This window comes from Rhinolophus hipposideros (genome assembly GCF_964194185.1).
Source record: "Rhinolophus hipposideros genome assembly, chromosome: 22".
Lineage (NCBI taxonomy): Eukaryota > Metazoa > Chordata > Mammalia > Chiroptera > Rhinolophidae > Rhinolophus > Rhinolophus hipposideros.
The window spans coordinates 15427901-15452020 of NC_138068.1; the positions used below are offsets into that span (position 1 = coordinate 15427901).

The 24120-nt window shown below is 43.7% G+C and overlaps 1 protein-coding gene across 2 annotated transcripts in view; it reads left to right on the plus strand.

Annotated features, from left to right (window-relative positions):
- ZHX3 (zinc fingers and homeoboxes 3) overlaps positions 1 to 24120 on the plus strand; it is a 138006-nt gene that overhangs the window by 33434 nt on the left and 80452 nt on the right. Inside the window, exon 4 of one of the 2 annotated variants that reach the window (XM_081033682.1) lies at positions 11830 to 12032. The exons of the other annotated variant lie outside the window; for it this stretch is intronic. The gene's annotated coding sequence lies outside the window, so the exon portion shown is untranslated. The remainder of the gene's footprint in view (positions 1 to 11829; positions 12033 to 24120) is intronic. 2 annotated transcript variants of the gene reach the window in all.

Below are 24120 nucleotides of genomic sequence, written 5' to 3' on the forward strand. Positions count from 1 at the left end.
CACTGCCACAGAGTGGCTTCTCTCTCGCTGCCGTGTGGCCCTCCGGGTGTATCCTCACTTCTCCAGCGACCCCGAGTCTCGCTGTGGTAGGTTAGTTATCGCTGCATCGTTGGGCCAGCCTTGCAAATGCTGGTTGTATACCTGCCACCTTGCTGTTTCTCCTTTCCCGTGTTAAGGCTCTATTTTCAGTCTTCCAATGGCCCCATCAAAATAACACTTAATTTTCCAAGAAGCTGAAAAACATACCACTTGCTACCTTTTGTGCTGAAATGGGGCCCTGGCTCAGAATTCTGATCTCCTTGGGAACCAACACATGCAGTTATGAAAAGATAGTATTTCCTTTTTTGTTTATTCCCGATAATGCCAATAGCATTTAAAAGCCAAGATATTTGGCAATGCTGTATGCCTCATATAACCATGGAGGTGACTAAAGCAGCTCTAATAAAAAGAATTCAGCTTCTCACCAGTAATGCACTTACATTATATGCCGACTGTGTGTCACGTAGGGTTTCCAGGCGGGAACTCCTGCCTGTTCTCAGGAATATCTTTCGCTTTCCTGCTCCCGAATCCCGAGAAAAGTTGGTCGGGAAATTGGGAAAATCGGCTCATTGAACCCAGGTGGTTGGTAGCATCAGCCGTCACTTTGTGGAAACGATTCATCGTGGAGAACAGGAAACAGTTTATATCTCAGGATTTGGCAACGGGAAAGTGAAAATTCCTGAGAATGGGCGGGAATTCCCACCTGGAAACCCTAGTGTCAGGTGCTATGCTAGACACCAGTGGGAGCAAGTAAGATGTGGGTATGTACTTTAGGAATTGGGGGCAGATGGAGCCCTAAGTGACGGTGAGGCCTGGATAGGAAAGGAATAGTCCGCCAGGTTAGGGGGTCTCTTGAACACGCACCGTCTCATTTCTGACTCTCTCTGGCCCGGTGCCACGTACAGTCTGGTAGCTCCATGGCCAGGGAGCCACGATAGATTTATAGAATAACGGGGCCCTAGGCAAAAAGGCCTGGTGTCTAGTTCTGCTTTTGCCTTTTATCAATTACATGACCTCAGCCACTTGCCTCTGTTTTCCGTCAAGTGGGATGAAACACCTTTAAAAAAGTTTCATAAGACTTTTATAATACTTAAATAACACTACACAGAAAAGAGCTTTGAAAGGTCAAGTTACTATATATGCAAATATAGGTGGGTGATCAGCTCCTGCCTTGTTTAATAGGAATAGCTAATGGAGAGCGTCCAGTAAGCCGTGGCTTCCGAGTCACCAAATACAATACTTGGACTAAATATTATTAATATTTAGTTGTAATGTTTATTAATAAATAAGGAAACTAGCTACATTTTGGTGCCTGGGGTTAATATAGGCAACTTAGTCATCCCTAAAGAACTGTAGATTTAATACATACTGGCATTATTTCAAAAAATAGTGCTTCTAGGTATTTACTATATAAACAGAAATTTATTACTACAACACTGGGTATGTGGTAATGCTAATAATCTAATTCATACAATGGAATTAGAATGCAGTAAGACAAAACATGATCTGAGCCATAATTATAACACAATAAAAAGCATGCTTTGTAAATACTAGAAGATAACCTGTAGTTTTTGCAGATTTAGGTACATAAGGAGCTTTGAATTTCATGGTTCCTTTTTGGTTCCGACTTTCTGTTGTTTTTGTGGTCTCTCTAACGTGCATATTGCTGAGGAATTAAGACCTTTCATTGTAGCTATTTCCTCTAGAAACCTGGACAAGGTTTGGTCTTTCTGACCCTCAATTTACTCATAAAATGTGGCCTTTTCTTTCTTATGCCAACCTCACAGCGTTGTTGAGACATTCCAATAAAGTGCTAGAATGGATATGCTCCTATGTGTGTGACGGTCCTCATTCCATCACAGTGTAGTGGCTGTGGCCACCAAACACCACAGAATGTCGATTTATAGCGCAGCCCTTGTTCAAGTTTCCTGGTTCTTCTCACAATTCAGTGCCTTTCACATCCTTTTGTCCCATTGTCATTCAACAGCATTTCACTTTATATCTGCTTGGCAGTTAGCCAGCATTTATTGACCTTCTGCTGCGTGTCAGGCATTGGATACAGTGCTGAAGATATTGAGGTGAGAGGGCCAGACCCTGATTCCTGAGTTCCCATTTGAGTGGGGGGCGGGGGGATGAGCCCAAGACTGCAGCATTAATTCTTCCCTGAATTTCCAGCTTGCTGGTCTTCCCTACAGATTTCAGACTTGTCAGTCCCTGCAGTTGCATGAGCCAATTGCTTAAAATAAGTCTCTTAATTTGTGTGTATACATACATACATACATACATACATACCAGTACACATGTTCATTCTATTGGTTCTGTTTCTCTGGAGAATCCAGACTGATGTAGTACTCACCAAATGCTGCCGTTAGCAGTGAAGAGGAGGAACAAGCGGGGTGAGCAGGATGCTCTGTGTGGTTGCAGCCATGCAGAGTTGGAGGTGCCCGTGGAACCCACATGGAGACACCGGCGGGTCACGGTAACTGGGGGATGGAGAGTTCCCACGAGTGGTCTGGACGGTGGGGATGTGTTTTCAGGTCACCAGTGTGCAGCTGTCTGTTGAAGCTACGTTTGTGGATGATTTCAGAGAGAGTAGATATGTAAAGTAAGAGGAAATACCAAGATGGAACCTCAAGAAACACCAACATTTAGGGGAGAAGTGGAGGAAGAGAGGCCAGTAAAGGAAACCAAGGAGTAGACGGGAGGCTCAGGAGAGTGGGGGCGTGGACATCAAGGCAGGGGAGAATTTCAAGAAGGAGGGAGTGCAGCCATAAAGAGTAAAGAGAAATGTGGATGTATGTCAATTGAACTTAGCTCCTACGTAGTATCATTAGAGGTGACAGTTTTAGTGTCATAATACATTACAGAGAGTGGAATAGGGAGAATCCATGGAGATGCGTGTTTGCTCCTGTTGTTTCTTAAGGAGCTCAGTTAGGAAGTATGAGGATAAGACGTGGTGGGCTTCCTGGGGAGGGGTGATTTTAGGGCTGAAGGGACTCGAGCATGTTCAGAGGCTGAAGAGATGGAGCCCGAAGAAAGGAAGAAGGCAGAGATTCAAGGGAGAGCGAGGACAGTGATTGATCATGTTCTCCTCCGTGGATGGACGGGCTTGCACAGGGTGGGCAGTAACATTGCCAGAGGAGGGCTGCCTCTCACGTGCTGTGGGGCGCGGGGGCTGTTTGGGGATGCATATATGTCTATAGGAGACAGGCGCCGGAAGTTTTGCCCTCATTAAAGCTTCTGTTTTCTTTGTGAAGGGAAGCTTTGGCAATAACTGCTAGCCAAGGGGAGATGGAGCAGTCTGGTCTTTGCAGACAGAGGGGAAGGTATAAAATTACTGCTGTGAGGCATGAAAGTGGAGGCTGGTTACTGTTCCCCATTGTCTATTGAATGAAAGTTGCCCTCCACGGTCTGATGTTTATAAAGCCCTCCACAACCTGCCTGTAACCAGTTCTGTCAGTCTGCCTAGCTTTTCTGTTTCATCCCAGCACCCTTGTACTTCAGCCGAGAGTAGCTCTGCTGTAGCACTAGAACATGGCTTTGAGAGACCGGATGTGAAAATGCCCCTGGGCTCTGAGTCAGGGGTCCTGTGGTCCAGGCTAGGCTCCTCCGTTTACTGGCTGTGGGACCTTGCACGTACCTTAACTTCTCTAAGTCCGTTTCTTCATTTGTAAACTGGTAATTACAACACTAGCAACAACAGAATGATGATGATGATGGTTGTGTTAGATGATAAAGTGCTTTTTTAAGTACTTTGAAGAGGATAGTGCATATAAATGGAGCTGGTGTCATCAGGCCATGAGTGATCCTAGTGCCGGCGTTTGTGTGAATTTTCTTCTTTACCACTGAAGTCCTTCCCCTTTCTCTCCAACGATCCAAATCGAGCCTGTATTACTGAGAGAAATGCTAGCTTCTGTAACAGATAAACCTTGCTGAAATCTTAGTGGCTTAAAACAGTAGCGTTTTCATGCTTATTTCAAATGCAGTCAGCAGTGGGAGTGGTGGGGGCCCAGGCTGCTGGGTGCTTTGTCATCTTCAAGCCGAGGTTTCTGAGGTTGCTCTGGGTGTCAGTGTCTGGCCAGCAGCGTGGCGGAGAGAAGGAGTAGAGGATTGCCTGGGAGGCTTTTCTGCACCAGGCCTAGGAGGGGAGCTGATGACTAAGGTGAAAGGTGTGATGGTTGAGAGGAGGCGTTCACTGGGTGGGAGATGCATTTGGGGTGTTTGGGGTTTAGAGTGCTCAGGATGGTGGAGGGGGCTCAGAAGAGTGAGGCAGGACCTGCGCAGCCCTAGAACAGAACAGAAGAGGCCACTTCTCCAGCCTTAATGGACAGAGCTGGGAAGGGCCGAGGGGCCTAAGGGAAGGACTGGTTCCCAGTGAAGGCAAGTTTACAAATGTGGGAGAGAGCCCCGGCTCAGGGCAGATAGGTGGGCGAGAACTGGGCTGTTTATACACCTTCTGAGATGAGCTTCTTATCACTGTGGGAGGCAGACACTGGTTATCTTTTTCAAGATAAGAAAACTGATGAGGTGGTGCCTTGATAAAAGCAGCACAACTAATAGGCAGCAGAGAAGTGAGCTAGGTCTTGAGTCTTGCTAGGTCAGAGGCCCTCGTGGTGAGAGCCAGGAGCTGTCCCACCTGGAGAGCTGGAAACCTGAACTCTGAAGTAGGTTTGAGGTGAACCCCTGAGCATGGGGGGGACAGAGATCTCTGTGGTGACTGTTCTTTGACAGGTGACTCACCCTTTGGTAGCTTCCATAGGAGGAGGGAGGGCAAGAGAGCATTTCAGGTGTAAGGAGCAGCCCGAGCAAAGACCCTAAGGCAGAAACATGCTTAACGAGCTTGGGGACTGAAAGCGGAGCAGGCTGGTCCGTGACAAGCAGGAGGGAGAGGTACAAGAGAGGAGTCTGGGGAAGGAAGCAGGGCCAGGTCCCACAGGACCAAACAGGCCGCGGCGGGCGGTTAAGCTGTTACTCCAAGGGCAGTGCAAAACCGTTGTACATTTTGAGTAAGATGGGGTAAGATGGTCCAGTTTATCTGTTAAAAAGACCACTCTGGCTGTTGTGTGGAGAAGGGGTTGAGGGGGGGCCACAGTGTATACTGAGTGTAGTGGGTGAGAGAGAAGGAGGAATTCAAGAGAAGTGAGTCTGGAGCTCAGGGCAGACGTTCAGGCCGGTGAAGAAAATTTGATCCTGTATTTCCTGTTAGCTCACTCCCTGTCCTCAGCCAAGCTTCCTGCAAGTAGCCTTATCCACAGTTGTCTACTTCCTCAGCTCCTCAACTCAACCCTCTGTGCTGTGGCCTCTGTCACCGCCACTTCCCTGAAATGTCTCGGGTAAAGGGCACCCGAGGCCCTTCATGGTTCGCCAAGTCTAGGCCTTTGGCCCTCGCCTGGCTTGACTGGCATCCAGGCACACTGTGAGCCATTCCTGCCTTGAGATGCTCTCCTCCTTAGCCCTCTGTGTCTCTGCTCCCTCATTCAGTGACCCCTGGTAGTCCCCAAGTCCTCAGGCCAGCCCTGAAATGATAGCATTCCCCAGGCTCTGACCTTGGTCCTCCTGGGTGTTCTTTGTGCCTCTCGGAATAGAAAGAGCCCGCCCCTCTTCATCAGGCCAGTGCCTACTTGCCTTTCCAGCTTCATCTCAGGTGCCCCCTCCTCCAGGAAGCCTTCCCTGACCCTTCAGGCTAGGTTAGGCGCCGCTTCTCCTCCTTTTCCATTTCTCCTGGAGCATAAAGAGGATATGATAGCACTTAGCACCCTGCTTACTTATTTACCTCCCCAGTCTAATAGTACTTGAAGGATAGGATTACCACAAAATACTTTGTGATCTAGGACAAAGATTGCTTTCTCTAGTTCAGGTGAAAGCCACACTTTATAATGAAGGTATCTACACCTGATTGTATGTCCTTTAGTAGAGCATTCATTTCTCACTGAGTCTGAGGGCTGTGAATACTGGTATAATATCTTCTGTGAACAGAAGGAATTAATTTAACTCAAAAGAATTAGTAATTGTCTCCATATTCTGAAAGGAAAAATTGGAGAATTTAAGAATAGGAATAGCTTTGGAAGAACTTCCAAAGACCCACACTGCCTAGTGACTCGGTTCTTCTCCACTCTCTCGCGCCGCCCCCCCCCACACGTTACATGGCCCTCATGTTTGTGGTTCCACAGCTCTGGCTCTGACAGCACAGTTGCGCCCATGGTGACGAGCGCTAACATTCTGCGGGGCTGGATTGCGAGCGCCCTCCAAGGCAGCCAACAGGCTGAAGGAACGCTGAGCTTCTGCCTGGAGAGCCTTCCCCCTTGCTAACCCGCTCGCTGTGTGAATGACAAAGACGAGATGGGTGGAGGCAGTGCCGTGTATGCTTAGGTATGTATGTCACACGTCTGGGATTTCAGTGAGGTTCTGGGCAGTTAGTGTCAGGAAACTCGCAGGCTTCTCTTTTAAATGTCTTTTTGTACTCTTTCGAATTGTTTATTTTTGTCTTTCTCTCAGTTCCAAACCCACTTTATCTTTTTTGGCAGGTGGAACAAAGAAAATAAAATGTTGAATCACTTTCTTCCTAGTGGCTCGGTTTTTAGAATCTTTCTTGATTTTTACCCCCAGTGTTTAGTTTTCTGAGTCTAACAGAGCACAAAGCAGAGATGCCTTTGACATAACAAAACTCTTAGCTTCATTAATCAGAATGATGCTACAGGTTGTACTTGTGCCTTTCTGATGTAGTGTTGGGCTGATTATTTTTTAAGAAAAAACTATGGGGTTGTTGTTATTTATTTTTAACTGTAAACATCAAAGGAAGCAAGACTGTCTAAGGATGTGTAATAGCAGACTAAATTTGAGCCCCCATTTTACTCCCTCAAGGGTTTATTGTTATCAGGGTGAGAAGTGTGTGCGCACAAGTCACACTCTCTTGATTCCACTTATGTTTATTTCTGGTGTCTAAGCAAGACGTTCGGATTGTAGACTCTCAGACAGGAAATGACGTAGGGCCTTCCAGTATGCCCACTGGTAAGGTGCCAACTCCCCTTCTTAGGAGGCGGACCTCTTTGTTAGCCCGAGAACGTTCTTCCTCACAGGAAGCTGCGGTCCATATCTTGTGACCTTTGATCCTTTGGCTTTACTAAGTGAATCTTTCCCACCATATACAACGTGCACATCCTTTCAAGTACTTGAAGACAGCTATCATCTTCCCTTGTGTCCTCCATGCCTTTCTCAGATGTAACCTCCTTCTTCTGTATCCCGAGGTTTTGTTAGCTTTGTCTGGTGGCTCAGTCTCTTGTTGAACTTACTGTCAGCTGAAACCCACCCGCATGGAACCCACTCTGAGTGGAGGTTCTAAAACGTCTATGTAATGGAATATTTTTATCTCGGTACTCTTACTTAACGGTAAAGCATTTCGTACATGCGATAATATTGTAAGAAAACACAGGCATTGAAGTCCTGAGGTGCAGGTAAAATGCCGGTGAGGCTGTGGAATTTGGTTTCTGGCCAGAGCAGACTTATGCACTGACTGAGTCTGACAGTAATAAGCGCCGGCTTGGACCGAGCCCTCAGAGCACACCGCCGCTGTGCCAAGGACCGTTACGTGTGCCATGTGTTCAGTCCTCACAGTGACCCTGGTAAGGAAGATGTCATCCATAGCAGGTGTGTTACTGACCTCATCTCTACCGCGAAGAAACTGAGGCTTAGAAAGGTCGGGGCTCGCGCCGTGTTTCCCATGTGGCAGTGTGACCCAGACTTGGAGCTCCTAATGCACCACGACATCGCTTCTCTAACCCCTGGGCACACAGAGCTGACTTGGGCCTCCTATTTAGCTGTCTGGTCTTTTAAATTAACATTTAAATTTAAAAGAAGAAAGAATCGGATAATTTTTTGCAACTTACCAGGGTGCCTGGAAGCGTGTTCTCCACGTGGTGGGTGCTGACAGAACGGAGGTCCCTGGTTCTCTGTCTCCAGACCCAACAAAAAAAGATTAAGTCCCTGTGAGTTCTTTCATCTTGAGTCGGCTAGGGCCACTGCATACACTATTAAGTCTATCTTAAACCAGTAAAAGTCTGATGCCATCATGGGAGGCTAAGGACTGAACCTTCGATTTGCATTTGGGCAGCTGGCTTGCACAGAGCGATGGGAGAGAGTATGGCCGTTGCAGTGGAAGCTGGGCTGGTAGCCAGGCACCTCTGTTGGGTCCTGGCTCTGCCTCACATGCACACTTATCCTCTGTGGGCCTCCGTGTCCTCGTCTCCTGGGAGTCGCAAGGGAGAGAAAGGCATGAGGGCAGAGGGCAGTTGGTTAGCCCTTGTCCTTTCCCCAGTCTTTCAGAGGTTAAAACAGCCCTTTAGGGGTTGGAGAGGCAGTCCTGTGCCCTATTTCCCAACTCCACACTTGAACCTGTGGCACAGTTGGAAGTTGGAACTTGGGGAAGCTGTCTGCTGTCTCCCCTCCCCCGTCCCTAAGAGACTGGTGACTTGGACACCATTACTAACTTGGGGTAAAAGTAGCACTTGTTAACTGAGCCTGACTGAGCAGTTAACATATGGGACTGCCTGGAACTTCTCCCCCAAGAGTTTAGGAATGGTTGTTAATTCCCCTATGGTCTGAGGAGGTGGCGTTCAGTCATGGGCCTTCCTCAGGCCTGTTGGGGGAACACAGCTGGTCTTTTGAGTCTGGTGTTGTAGAATCATCCAGTCCTGCCTGGGTGCACCTCCCGGCACTCCCGGCCTGAGATGAACCCTGGCGCTGTCCATTCTCCCTGTGGCTCTGGAATGCTATAGATGCGGCTTTATCAGTCAGAGTCCCAACAGGAAAAGTCGGCCTTCTCAATTTAGGATAATTCCAGGAGAGTTAGCTAAAAGAGGTGTGGGTGGGCTGTAGAGGAAATCAGAAGCGACAGAACCAGAACCCCAGGTTATGGTCATTGTGGAGCTGATACCACCTCCAGCTCCAGTGGGACGAGTGGATAAAGTGGTCCTTAGAAGCCAGAAGGGATTGTCATTTACAAGAGGCCACCTGGAGAGGAGCGGTAACTTTTGGTTGGGGCATACACAAGTGAAATAAATTTCCTAACCTCACCACTTCCCTCACCCCAACTTCCACCCCATTTCCTTTCTCAAATCTCTTTCTGGGACTCAGTATTAGACAAGCTCAGTCAGAAGTCAGAGGCACGGGGCCTGTGGATGTGATCAGAAAAGATCGGCCCCCGCTGGGACCGAGAGCAAGGTAGAGAAGGGTGGAGAGTGCATCTGGGGAGCCATAGGAAGATATTAGACAAGAACCATGCAGTTCATAAGGGGCAGAAGTGTGTGTGTGTGTGTGTGTGTGTGTGTGTGTGTGTGTGTGTAGCAGAAGGAGAGCAAGAGGATGAGGTAAGCATTTCTTGAGCATCACCATGTGCTAGGGACTTGCTTAAGACACAGTCGTGTTTTGGGGGTAAGTGGCATTGTTTACATGTTATAGATGTGGAAAACTTGACCCAAGTCACCTGCCTTTAAGTCATTTCAGTCCTGGTGACCCCTGTGGTGACAAATGGTAGCCAGATGTCCCTCACGCCTGACCTTCAGGAGCCCCTTCCAAAAAGCCACAGTCCACGGCCTCGCTGGGAGAACAGGGGACAACTGTAAAAGAGCTTCTGGGTTTTTTTTCCCCCCCTTCACGTCTATGAACTTGAAGAGAAGGGGAAAGAGGAGGAAAAAAACCAAGTTGGCATGAATGATGTTAAGCGAGATCAAATAAGGTGAAAAGCAAAATAGAATCCAGAAATTTAGTTTTGCTTTTACCCGAAGTTCATGGGCGGCTGCTGTACAAAGTCCTTTTTACTTTCCACAAATGTTGAGTACTTTTCAGAACATGAATCTCATTACCTTTTACTTTTGGTTGTTTATGAACTTAAATTGCTCCATAAAAGACAAAGAACCAATTGAGCATTAAGATCAAGCTATGCTTCCTGTTATTTCACTTCTTGCTAATGTACAAATTATTATACTTAGGAGTTAAAATTATCTTTAATACATTCATTGTAAATGTATTTATTGAGCCATCAACAGTGAAATAGAAATTTTAAATAGAGAAAGAGGGGAATTGTAACATGCTAGAAAATAAACACCAAAGTTTTCTGTTCTAGTTTTTGTTGCATGCATGCTTAAATTTTGCGTGGTTAGAATTGTACAAGTTTATATTATTTTCTTGTCATTGTATTTTTCCATGTTGCTATAATTATTTATAGTAGTTTATCGGTTTACCTTAAATGTTCTCCTACTTGTTGGATATTATTATTTCTTTATTCTGCTGCATGACACGAAAAAGACTGGCAGTTTTGTTGAACATTTAAGCGGTTTATTATTTTTCTTTGTAAGCATTGTTCACATCTAGTTTCACCATCCCCTCACTCTTTTGTTCTTTCTCGCAAAGGGAAAGGAATTATTATTATTATTATTTTTACTTCTTCAGTGTAGCATTTATTAAATGATATGTCTGTCTCCCCTACTAGAATGTAAGCTCCAGGAATTATTTTTTAAGGATAATTTCTCAGAGGTAAAATGAGCATCTCTGAAGGTATATCAAGGAACATTAAAATAGTTTTCGGGGTTGCTGAAAGAAGCGAGATTATAATTAAAATGAGTCACTAAAGCAGAGTTAGTGCTTAAAATGTTGATTTCTATTAAATCCCAGGTTTTAAAAATTATTGTTAAAAGAGAACTTGAATGTCACTTACGTTTACACATGAAACTTAGCTGAAACCCTAATGTGATTAAGTTTTCAAAAATGTGTTCTTGGCTAAATCGAATGTAGTGTAATTCTGAACAGACCTTGTTTTTGATGAACGATATTGGCCCCGTTGTCCTGCAACCCTGGGCTATTCGTATTGGCTTGGTGGTCCCCTGGGCTGCTGGGAGGTGGTCGTCCCTAAACCGCTCTGCTCAGACCTAGGCAGCCTGGCCCCTTCTGTCTGCTCACTTCTTTACAAAGCTGGAGGCTTCAGGCCAGAGGGGCTTCCTTGTAATGTGCTCTTCTTGCCCTTCCACTTGCCTCCCAGCGGCCATAGTTCCGCTTTCTGGAACAACAGACGAGTTTCTTCCAGTCATCAGGAAACTTGAGAAAATCAGAGATCAGTTGTGGTTTCCAGTCGCTGTGTCCTTTGCTCTGGCATAGCACCTGGCACAGAGCAGAGGCACAAAGACTCATCTGCAGAATGAAATGTCTAGAGACAGTTCTTCCAATGTGTGAATATGTGAATACAACCATGGTGTCCCCACTTAGTCACCTCTTCTTCAGGTTTCATGTTCTCCGGGTCAGCCATTCCTTTTGACAGAGTCTCCCTCCCAGTTTCTCACCATGGTCTGTGACCACAGTTTGTTGTTAGTCACCATTAGAAAATGTGGCCAGATTTGCAGCAAGGTCTCTAGAAATGGTCTGATTTGCAGTAATTCATTCAAGTGAGCTTTTTTTTCCCCCTTTAGTACGTCCCTGGTTGCTTGTATTTTTTCATATGACCTGCTGTCAAGCCTGCTCTCTTCCACGGGGTGGCTTGTGCAGTTGAATGTTTCCTTGTCGATTAGTGTCACTTGGGATTTGATGAGGGCTCTTCAGTATCCTCATGTGAGTGATCAGTAAAAATGAGGAGCAGGGAGGGCCCTGGAATAGCTCTGTGGAAACCTCCCTCCAAATTGACCATAATTCCCTAATCCCATGCTTTTCAAACTGTCATGTGCACATAGATTACCTGGGAATTTGGTTAAAATGCAGATTCTGATTTAATAGGTCTGAGGACAGCCTGCGACTCTGTCTTTCTGACAGGTTGCCAGGTGGCGCCGATGCCGTGGGTCTGTCAGATCACACCTGATACCTGGAGTCGCCAGGCACAGAGCGGGCAGAGCTGTTCATGGGAACGAGACCTGCAGTGTTTGGATCGCGGTGCTGTCCTGTCAGAGCCCCCAGGAGATACTGTGTGCTGCAGATACTTGATCCCATCCTCAGAGCTTCATCTCCTGTGTCACGAGGTAAATGAAGAAAACAAGTGGTTGTGGACCTCTCTGCGTGTTTGATTGGACCCTTTATTCCAACCTGACAAGTTGTTCCCTCGCATATTTGTTATTTTCAAGTTTCTTGTCATCTGGACATTTGATAAAGTGCTCATGTATACTGAGTACTTTTTAAAAAAGTTATTAACCTGGTATACTTTCATATACCAGAAAGTTACCCAAAGAGAAACGAAAAAGATACTTAGTTTTTAAAACATTGGTTAGAAAGTACAGTGTTACTGATAACATTCTTTTACAAGAAATGTTATGGAGCATCCAGATTTTTTTCACTCCATTGGAATTTGGAGAAAATGGATGCATTGTTGAAATAACATTCCTAAAGTGAAAGATACTCTTTTGGCTGGCAGCCTTTCAGTAACAGATTAGCAAGTGAGTTCTGGAGCACAGGGTGGGGAGGTCACGAGCACCTGATCCCCCTTTCCTCCAGGCTTTTCATCTGTTAGCTTACGGGATCGGTGCTTGTCTTTTGCTCTTTGTACAAGGCAGGTAACAGGTGACCAAGACTCTTTTGGTCATTTCAAGGGATTGTTATTAGGTCAAAATGTAGGTAACAAAGCATTTACACTAGAGCTCGTGACCTGGTCAACAGGGCATGTGTCTGCATTAGGAATTCCCTACGTCATTGTGAGATGAGCTCTTATTTCCTCAAAGCAATAGGATGAATAGCAAGAAGTATTCAGCTAACGTTCTTGAGAAAGAAGTTTTGATCATTCTGCAGCCCTTAGGGGTGGGCTTTCTAAGCTCAGAGATGGGCTTAGAAACTCCCCAGCATTCTCCTTCCCCAAGTAGGCCTTGGGGGTGCAGTGTTCTTGAGGGGGGAGGACATTAAAATCACTTTTAAAGTGCGTTCTACCCAGTGCCCTAGTTATGGCATTTTATGGTGTAGTTTTTGCAGTTATCAACACACACACACACACACACACACACACACGAGTCTTACAATCCCTTAAGTTTTACCTGAGTAGGTCACCTTTTTGTTTGTATGTGGTAGATGTGGCCATCACCCTGGAAGGTATGCTGCCCACTGAATATCAAAATAGCCTCTCTCTCTCTCTCTGCACTCTTGAGCTCTTACAACCCCAGGTGTGTCTTTTGAGCATATGGGGAACAGGTAAAAAGTGACGTGTTGCTGCTGTAGTTCAACCATTGATTTCTTCCCTTTCAGTGACTATGGTTTTCCATGGTCAACCAGATGTTTCCCTGTCCTTTCGGTTGCTCATAGGCAAGCACAGTTGCAGCAGCAATTATGCATTTCCTTTAACAATTTTTTTATTATAGTAATTTTCAAATATGTATTATGAACATCCATGAACCCACAACATAATCTCAGCAATATCAGTGTCTTTCTAACCTTGTTTCATTTGTTTTCCACCCCTCTGTATCCTCTTCCCTACCCACCACCATACATGTCTTCCCCTGACCCCCCATCTGCTGGTCTTTTAAAGCAAATTCCAGGTATCCTATCATTTCATCTGTATATTTCAGTATATAACTTAATAGACAAAAGAAAAAAATTTGTTTCAAATTTTTTTATTGAATTATACATAAAGAAAAATGAACATAAGTGTAGAATCTGGTGAATTTTCACAAACCGGGTGGACTCATATAACCAGCACCCAGATCAAGAAACAGAACATTACCAGCTCTAAGCAGTGGAGTTTTCTAGATGAATTCAATGTTAATTTCCAGTTTGTTCTTTACTAAATATTCTGAATCCATTCTGGTGCATAATTTAAGCTTTTATGGTATGTCCACAGTTTAATTAGGACAAATAATAAGTTTTCATTCCAAACACATAAATACAATTTGACTCTTAACTCTTAACTCTGTTAAAGAAAACCCCCAAATCAAGTATTATTAGTCTCAATGAGTTGATTACTTCACCATTGTTCATTAATATGTTTAGATAACAATGACTCTTAAATTCTAAAGACAGTGTCTTCCAAACATGTCACAAAAATGAGTACTGTAACTAAACATTAAATTAGGAAACCCCAATCAGAGGAGAAAGACAACAGCAGCAAAAATTAAGCCTTGACTTTAAAAATAATTAGGCTGTTTTAGTTTCAGTGAAAAACAATAATACTCATATTCAATCCAAGTTGAAAAGAATGACTTGAATGTATTAACAATGATTAAATAATGGAACTTAAAAAAACACACACACACACATAACTAGTGCAGTTAACACACCTAAAAACGGCAACAAGTTCTTTAGTATCACCTAATACTCAGTATATGAAAAATTTCCTGAGCACTCAAAAATGTCTATAAGATTTGTAGGTTTAGAAGACATATTTTTTAGTCTATCTTACAGTTTTTACATAACCGCAGCTCTTATACAGTACTTATGCCTGTGCTTGCTAAGTTATTAACCAAGAAAATGTCGTCAGTTGTATCATAATTATTGCATCTTTGGTTAGGAAAGATATTTTTAAGTTGATCCAGTCAACCTTTCCAAACCTGTACTCACTTGATTTAGGACAACGTGTACTTAGAGATGCTGCTGTCGCCTTCCTTCTGCCAAGTATTTGTGTTATTCTGGATTTGCCTTTCTCTGCCAGCATCTCTCATCTATTTCCACATATTCGTAAAGTTTTATGTGAATTCTATTCTCTGATCTCCCGTTTTTCATATAATCCCCTTGAGGTTATATGACTGCCCTTTCAATAGTGGAAGAAACACTACGAGGGGAAGAAGAAAAAAAAAGCCTGGGTTCAGATCTCAGCTGTACCACTTATTAACTCCATGACCTGAGGCAGTGTACTTAACTTCCCCAATTATGAGTAATAGGTTTCATTCCTTTTCAGTGGCCTGCATCAAACAATACCACAAATTGTTCGAAAAATCCTAAAGCTCCCCAAACTTGTAGACAGGGAGGCAGGGAGGAAGCAAATTATTGGGTCACTGCATATCTTTCCAAATTACAACTTAGGGAGCATTGCCTAAGGAGCCAGGGCGGGAGGCCCCTAGATGAAGGAAGTGGGAGAAGAGACACAGGAAGAAAGATGATAACTAATATTTACTGGGGGCCTGTCACTACTTTTCCACGTGTTCATTTGGACCTCACAGTGGCCCTGGTGATATAATGATTAGAGAAACTTTGCTAGCGTAGCCACGTGATTCAGAGCAACAGTCTGGGTTGAAATCCCTGCTTTGCCACTGTGTGACCTATGGCAGGGTCCTTTGCCTCTCTGGGTTTGATGCCTTATCTGTAACATGGAGATAACAAGCCCCTGCTCCACAGGGTGTTGGTAAGGATTGCGTGAAATACGAGTGTAAGATGCTAAGCCCAGCACCTGGGATGTCGTCAGCATTCAGTAAAGCTAACTTGTTTATCCACCACTTCTTTTTAGACTTACAGTCTTTTTAAAGAAAGGCTGTGGAGTTTTAGTAGCTTAGTAAGAGAATTGTGACTACAGAGTTAGCAGATTTTCCAACAGCCACAGCAGAACTTCGTCAAACCCGAGTGCTGGCCTTTGAAACTGGTCATCTTGAAACACTTACTGATTCCATTGTTGCCCTTGCTCGAAATGTGTTTGGACTTCTTATTACTGGGTTGTAGTCAATAAGTATGTTTTGGACAAAATTACAACCAGAATAGAGGTGAATACGTACATAATTAAATTTAGTTGTTTGTTTATTCAACAAACTGTTATTGACCACCTACTGTTTTGTCAGCCGTAGGACAGCGAAGCACTAGGAATATAGCAGTGAACAAGTAAGGGTCGTGGCCCCGTGGCATTTGTAATCTGGGGGCAGAAAGCTTTCATCAGTATCGTGGATTGTGTTAAAAATGTGACAGTACTAAATAACATTGTTGAAACTGCTGAAAGGAAAAATGCAAATTTTGAAATGTTTCATAGATATATCCACTACTTTTATTGGTACAAGAGCACATCTTTGATATGTTACCCAAAAGAAGACAGGTGCCTTCTTTCTGAATAAGATGAGATGTTCCGAGGGAAACACCATGAATCTATAGCCGGTGCGATGATATAATCAGCCCTTTAAATTCAAATTGGGAATAAAACAGGATCTCCTTTATTTTCTCTCTGTTTAACTGTGACTTTGGAGTCATTCATGAACTTGAAATAGGAAGCACATTTAACATAGGAAGCACAGTTAAAATTGGAAGCACAGTTGAACAACACAATTGGAACTAAATTATTCACCAGTGGCCTGGGGATGATTGAAAATGGCTGTACATTCAAAAACATTTGTTAAGTTCTGTTACTATGTCTAAGAAGTGTGTTGATTTCTTCTTAAACTTGGCAAATATTTGTGTCCATTCAATTTAACACTTTAATGTTAAATAACTGCAAAATATATACAGTTAAACAAAATTACAGAGTCTCAAAATTCAAAGGGGCTTTAAAGAACATTTAGGATTCGCCCTTACAGTATAAAAAATACTATTTTTGACAATTAAGTTCATGAACTTGCCACTGTGCGCTTCCATTGGCAGCACTGTACAAACAGCTCGGTAAGGTTTCCAAACCTTGGTATATCAGTGTCTCACAGCTGTGTTCCTGTCGACGTGTGGTGGTGTCTTGCTGAGTGGCGTTCATCATTATTGTTGTATATTATTGTGTGCCATCGCGAGAATGTCTGAGCTTGAATTAGAGCGATGAACAAACATTCAATTTCTTGTTAAACTTGGCAAGAGTGAAAATGAAATCAGGGACATGTTAGTCCAGCTTTAGGGGGATAATGCCATGAAGAAAACGGCAGTGTACAAATGGATTAAATGCTTTTCTGAGGGGAGAGAACACGTCACTGATGAAGAGAGGTCAGGGTGGCCAGTAATGAGCAGAACTGATGAAAACATTGCAGAAATTCGTTGAATTGTGCTTCAAAATCGGCTGACTGTGAGAAGCATAGTAGACCAAGTAACCATCAATGAGAAATAGTTAGGAAAATCTTAACTGAAAATCTAGGCATGAGAAAGGTGTGTGCAAAAATGGTCCTGAATGAGCTCACGGATGAACAAAAGCAAAGGAGAGCTGAAGTTTGCCGAGACCTTTTGGAGACACAAGATGATGTTTTGGGCCATGTTGTCACTGGTGGTGAAACACGGGTGAAACAAAGCATCAAAGTGCACAATGGAAGTCAGCCAGTTCTCCATGACCAAAAAAATGCCATCAATACAAATCAAGAGTCAAAACGATGTTGCTAACCTTTTTGATATCAGAGGGATTACGCATAATAAATTTGTACCAACAGGACAGTTAACCAAATTTATTAACTGGAAGTGCTGAAAAGGCTACATGAAACAGACGAAAACGACCTGAACTTTTCGCCAATTCATGGCTCTTGCATCATGACAATGCACCAGCTCACATGGCACTGTCTGTGAGGGAGTTTTCAGCCAGTAAACAAATAACTGTATTGGAACACCCTCTCTACTCACTTGATCTGGCCCCCAGTGACTTCTTTCTTTACCCTGAGATAAAGGAAATATTGAAAGGAAGACATTTTGATGACATTCAGGGCATCAAGGGCAATACAATGACAATTCTGATGGCCATTCCAGAAAAATAGTTCCAACACTGCTTTGAAAGATGGACTAGGTGATGGCATTGGTGCATAGCTTCCCAAGGAGAGTACTTCGAAGGTGACCATAGTGATATTCAGCAATGAGGTATGTGGCACTCCTTCTAGGATGAGTGTGTGTACTTAATTGTCAGACCTCATACCTTCAGATTATGCCCAACACCTCTGGTGAAGGAGAATGTTTAACTGCAGACCAGGAGTCGCAGGCATATAATATAAAGGTGGGACTTTGTCTCTTATAAGACAGGAGTGGTATTAATAGTTACTTATGGAAAATTTGGGGCTGCCTCTGTAAGTACAGTTCCCCCCTCCCCCAAATATTACTCTGGTCAGCTAAGACTTGTCTTTTGCAGTCTAGTTTCTCTGCCTGTGGACCTCCAATTTGTCACTCTTCTGGCAAACTTTGGCATTGGCTGGGGAAACATCCCAAGATCTTTTAGTTTTCTAAATTAGTAATTAACATTAAGGCACACAATTTTAACCATGTATTTATTTAGCAAATATTTAGTGTCTATTGTGTGCGAGTTACTACTGTTCTAGCAAAAGGGATGATAGCACTGAGCAGAAAGTCACTGCCATCAGGGAGATTTCAAATTCACGAAGGAGTGGCTGTAAAGTTGCCGTCAAACATGAAGTAAAGGAAATGAATCAGGTCTGAGGGAGATGATGAGTCTGGTTTGCACATGTTGAGCTTGGGAGGCAACGGGCCATCCAAGAACAGAGATCCAGTGGGCAGCTAGCTGGCTCTGTGGTTGAGAGGAAGCTGCTTTGGGGATTGTTGGCGTAGAAGGTGGGACCTGAAGCAACTGGAACAGAGGTCATCGGGGAAGTGAGTAGTCTGAGAGCAGGAGAGAATCTAGGATGGCATGACTCTTGGCACCTTGTTAGGACCAAATAAAAGTTTATTAATTCATTTATTTGATCAACAGATGTATTTCTTTTAGAGTAATTATGTAATAAGCATTCCTTATTCAGTAATTGTAATATTACAGAGCAAGTACAATTTTCTCGTTACTTTGGGAGAACTAATTCTTTTCTGTTACAAGGATTTGAGATGTGGAGGTTTTTGTGTAATAACCTTTTTTAAGAATTATATAAGTAATACGCAAACACACAGATGCTTGTAACAGCCAAAATATACGCAAGTATAAAGTTTGTCCCTTTTACCTCTCTCCTCACCCTTTGTTTTTTATGACTCTGAGTGTACAGTTCACCTTGAGAGAAGCTGTGTTCTGTGCAGAGTCTAGGTTGGAGATTGGAGAATGTGATTCCTCGTGTTTGTCTTTGACTCTCAGTGACCGTAGATAGTTCCATTTATGTCCAGTGAATACCTCCCTGGAGGTGTAGGTGCCTTTGCTCTCAGAGGTGGGCGACCTTGCCTTTATAGGAAGTCATTCAACGGCATAGTTAGTGGTAGCTGAAGCTCCTGGGGAAGCTGTACCATAGCTGGACAGATGCAGAGGGTGGGGGCGGAGCTCATTACCAGGGTACAGAAATCATTGGCGTGTGAACGCATGCAAGTTTGTGCTGAGAGGAGGAATTATGTGATTGCACTTGGCGTTGACAGGAAATCACAGAATTTAGAATTTAAATGAAAAATTCATCCAGAGCAAAAGCACAGAAAGAGTAGTTGGTATTTTTTTGACAACTTGCTGATCTCCGGTCTTCCCTGTCTTGGTAAAATGGTACCCTCATGGACTTAATTATTATGGTCAGAAACCTGGACGTCATCGTTAAGAACTCTGTCCTCACACCCACTCCGCCGGCAGGCCTGCTGATCCTACCTCCATCACATAGAAAACCCGCTTCTGATGCCCGCACCCGACTGCAGGCCCCGGTCCCCACTGCCCAGGACTCGTGCAGGAACCTTCTGCCTTCTCTTTCGGTTTCCACTCTTGCCTTTCTCCCATGCATTCTACACTTCAGCCAGAGTCATCTTTTTGGAAACGTAAATCAAATATGGATTTACTCCCCTGCTTAAAACTCTTAAATGGCTTCCTATTGCCCTTAGATAAAAATGTAAATATCTGGGCAGTGGAGAAACATCACGGCCCCAATATTTACCACTGGGAGGTTGTACTCCCTGCTGTTCCTCCTCTGCCTTTACCTTCACCGTGGGCGCCCCGTTCTTCCAGTATGCCTTCAGTCAAGGTGCGACGGGATCTACGAACACACCAACCAGGGGAAGCTGTGGAACCACATCAAGCATAGGTATGAGAACCGCTAGTTTCTCGGAGGGCCCCATCCAGGCCAGAAGGACCAGATTCCCATCCAGGCCCCCACCCGGGCCAGAAGGACCAGGTTCCCATCCAGGCCCCCACCCGGGCCAGAAGGACCAGGTTCCCATCCAGGCCCCCACCCGGGCCAGAAGGACCAGGTTCCCATCCAGGTCCCCACCCGGGCCAGAAGGACCAGGTTCCCATCCAGGCCCCCACCCGGGCCAGAAGGACCAGGTTCCCATCCAGGCCCCCACCCGGGCCAGAAGGACCAGGTTCCCATCCAGGCCCCCACCCGGGCCAGAAGGACCAGGTTCCCATCCAGGCCCCCACCCGGGCCAGAAGGACCAGGTTCCCATCCAGGCCCCCACCCGGGCCAGAAGGACCAGGTTCCCATCCAGGCCCCCACCCGGGCCAGAAGGACCAGGTTCCCATCCAGGCTCCCACCCGGGCCAGAAGGACCAGGTTCCCATCCAGGCCCCCACCCGGGCCAGAAGGACCAGGTTCCCATCCAGGCCCCCACCCGGGCCAGAAGGACCAGGTTCCCATCCAGGCCCCCATCCGGGCCAGAAGGACCAGCTTCTCATCCAGGCCATTCCGGGCCAGAAGGACCAGGTCACCCGCCAGCTGTGTGCCCAGAGCCAGGGCCTCAGCTTGCAGATGACGCTCACAGCACTCTCCATGGACCACCTTTAGCTGTTGGCAAGAAATGGCTTCATCTGATAGACTCTTTAACCTCTGCTCTGTTAGAAGTATGTTTAGTCCGTCGTCAACAAATAAATGTAAATTGTCCTTGAGAAAAAAACCTTTTCATTCCCCATCTTGGTCTGCAAGGCTGTGCGTGACATACCCTGGACTAACTAACATCATCTTGAACCCTCTCACCTCCACTCAGCACTGTCCATCAAGTTCCTGGAGCAGGCCATCCTTTTATTTGAATCTAACATTTTCTGTAGGCATCAAAATAGAAATAGCACCTAAGAAGACTTTCAAACTGTGTCTGCTTTTTCCTACTCTTGGTTCCCAGATTTTTTTCAAAGTTTCTGATTAATTTTCTACATTATGCCTGTTTTCTTTCAAGAATTCTTCTTACCAATTGCATTGCACTTCACATTCTATTTGGTCAATAATTGTCCAGATTTAACTATAAGCTTTACTTATTTCTTTGATGAACACTGCTTCTTATATCCCAAGAAAGAATTTCTGAAATTCAGATTTAATTCTGCTACAATACAACTTTGAATCTCTTCTCCACACCTGTCTTCCTCGCCCACCCCCACCCCACTGCTCCGAAATGCATGGATGGTGAACTTCATGGATCCCTTGCATACGCCAACATATCTTTCTTTTGCCTTTGTACTTAAATGATAGTATTGGGAGGAGGGGTATGGGATTCTAAGTCTAAAATTATCTTTCCTTCCAAACTTTGTAGAAATTGTTTCATTTGTGTTTCAGCATCTGGTGTTGTAGATAAGGTGTGTGATGTAAATCCAGTTTTCCTTTTGCTATGGTTAGTGCTCCTGCTATCTTCCCCACCTTAGATGGCAAGAGTTTCTTTATTTTCTGCAATTTAAAAAATTTGCCAAGTTGTATTTAGGTGTTTGTTTTTTTTAAAATATTATAAATATTATAAACCATTGGCAGACCCTTCAACCTAGTACAGGTCCCTTTTCAACTCAGAGAAATTTGGTCCTTGAATTTCTTTGGTAATTTCTTTTCTTCCATCCTACCTCTTAAAAAAATTAGACCTATATTAGATATATACTGGGTCACCTAAATTTATCCTCCTTTCTCCCCTCATATTTCCTGTCTCTTGGTTTGGGAAAATTTATCAGTTCAATCTTTCAGGTCACTACTTGTATCTTTTGTAATGCTCCTTTTGCTTTTCAGACCTCTGTTGAGGCATTCAAAAAATAATTTTGTTTGCAGTTTTGCTTCTTTAGTCCCCAGAAGTAACTTTTAGTATTGTTTTCCCCCACCCTTAGTGTTTCATAATCTTTGAAATGGTACCTTCAAAGTCTTTCAGAGAATACTGAAATTATTTTGTTTCCTTTGTTAACCCTGTGCCTCTGGGCATGGCTCCTCTATTCAATTTGGTGTCACTTTTTAAAAGATTTTTATTAAAATATAGCTAACATACAATATTATGTTATTATATTATTGTGTACACACTAGCTCAACATTTATATACCTAAAGAAGTGATCACCATGATAAATCCAGCAACTGTCCCGCACGATCACAATATTATTGACTATATTTCCCATGCTGTACATTACATCCTTATGACTTAATTTGTTTTTTACTTGGAAATCTGAACCTCTTATTCCTTTCTAAAAATTTTTAAATTATAATTGACATTCAATATTATTTTATATTAATTTCAGATGTATAACATAGTGGTTAGACATTTATATAATTTAAGAAGTGATCTCCCTGACTAGTTCGAGCAATATCCCATTGTATATATGTACCACCTCTTCTTTATCCATTCATCCATCGACAGACACCCAGGCTGCCTCCACATCTTGGCCACTGTAAACAATGCTGCAATGAACATACGGATGCACATGTCCCCTTGAAGTAGAGTTTTGGGTTTCTTCGGATAAATACCCTGAAGTGGGATTACTGGGTCCTTGTTTGTCTCTTGTTATGGCCTTTGTTTTAAAGTCTATTTTGTGCGGTATAAGTATTGCTACTCCAGATTTTTGTGGGTTTTTTTTTTTCATTTTCATAAAATATCTTTTTCCATCCCTTTACTTTCAGTCTGTATGTGTCTTTCAATCTGAAGTGAGTCTCTTGTAGATGGCATATGTAAGGGTCTTATTTTCTTTTCCATTCACTCTATCTTTCGATTGGAGCATTTAATCCATTTACATTAAAAGTAATTGTTGATAGACAATATATAGTAGTTATTGCCATTTTATTCATATTTTTTATCCCCCCCCCATTTTAAGTGCCTCTGAGATTCCTTGTAATTTGGGTTTGATGTTGATGAACTCTGATAGTTTTTTCCGTCTGGGAAGCTCTTTCTCTGTCCTTTGATTCTAAATGATAGCTTTTCTAAGTAATCTTGGTGGTAGGTCCTTGCTTTTCATTACTTTGAATATTTTGTGCCAATCCCCTCTGGCCTGCAAAATATCTGTTGAGAAATCATCTGATAGTCTTGTTGAAAAATCATCTGATAGTCTTATGGGAGCTCCCTTGTATGTAACTGTTATTCCCGTGCTGTTTTTAAGATTCTTTCTTTGTCATCAACCTTTGGCATTTTAATTATTATGTATCTTGGTGTGGGGCTCTTTGGGTTCATCTTGTTTAGGACTCTCTGTGCTTCCTGGGCTTGTATATTTATTTCTATTGACAGATTAAGGAAGTTTTCTGTCATTTCTTCAAAAAGGTTTTCAATTCCTTGCTCTCTCTCTTCTCCTTCTGGTACCCCTATGATGTGAATGTTGGTATGCTTGATGTTGTCCCAGAGGCCCCTTAAACTATTCTCATTTTTTCAGATTATTATTATTTATTTTTTTTGCTATTCTGTTTGGGTGTTTTTTGCTACATTATCTTCCAAATTGCTGATTTGAACCTCTGCTTTATCTAATCTAACTAGATCTTGTTTCCCTCTAATATATTCTTCATTTCAGTTATTGTATTTCTTTATTTCTGATGGATTCTTTTTGGTTTTCTATCTCCATTTTAATTTTTTCTTGTCTCTTTATTGAAGTTCTCCCTGAGTTCATTGAGCATCCTTATAACCAAAGTTTTGAACTCTGCATCTGGTAGATTGCTTATCTCCATTTTGTTTATTTTTTTTAATGGAGCTTTGTTCTGTTGTTTCATTTGGGACATGTTTCTTTGTCTCCCTATTTTGGCTGTGTTCCTGTGTTTGTTTCTATGTATTAGGTAGGGCTGCTATGTCTCCTGGTCTTAGTAGAGAGGCCTTATGTAGTAGGTGTCCTGTGGGGCTCAGTGGCACAGTCTCCCTGGTCATCTGAGCCGGGTGCTCCAGGTGTGTCCCCTGTGTGGGTTGTGTGTGCCCTCCTGTTGTAGTTGAGCCTTAGTTGCTATTTGCATATCAATGAGAGGGATTGGTCCTTGGGCTGATTGTTCGTGAGGACTGGCCGTAAGGACAGTGAAGGAGTTGTAGTGCAGGGGCTGACCCTACAGAGCAGGATTCGCTTTAGCAGGGTTCTGGTGCCTGCCCCGTGTGCTCTTTGGGTGTGTCGTCCCCAGAAGTGTCTGGGTGATGCTTCAGCTGGGTCTGAAGCTGGCCACTGGG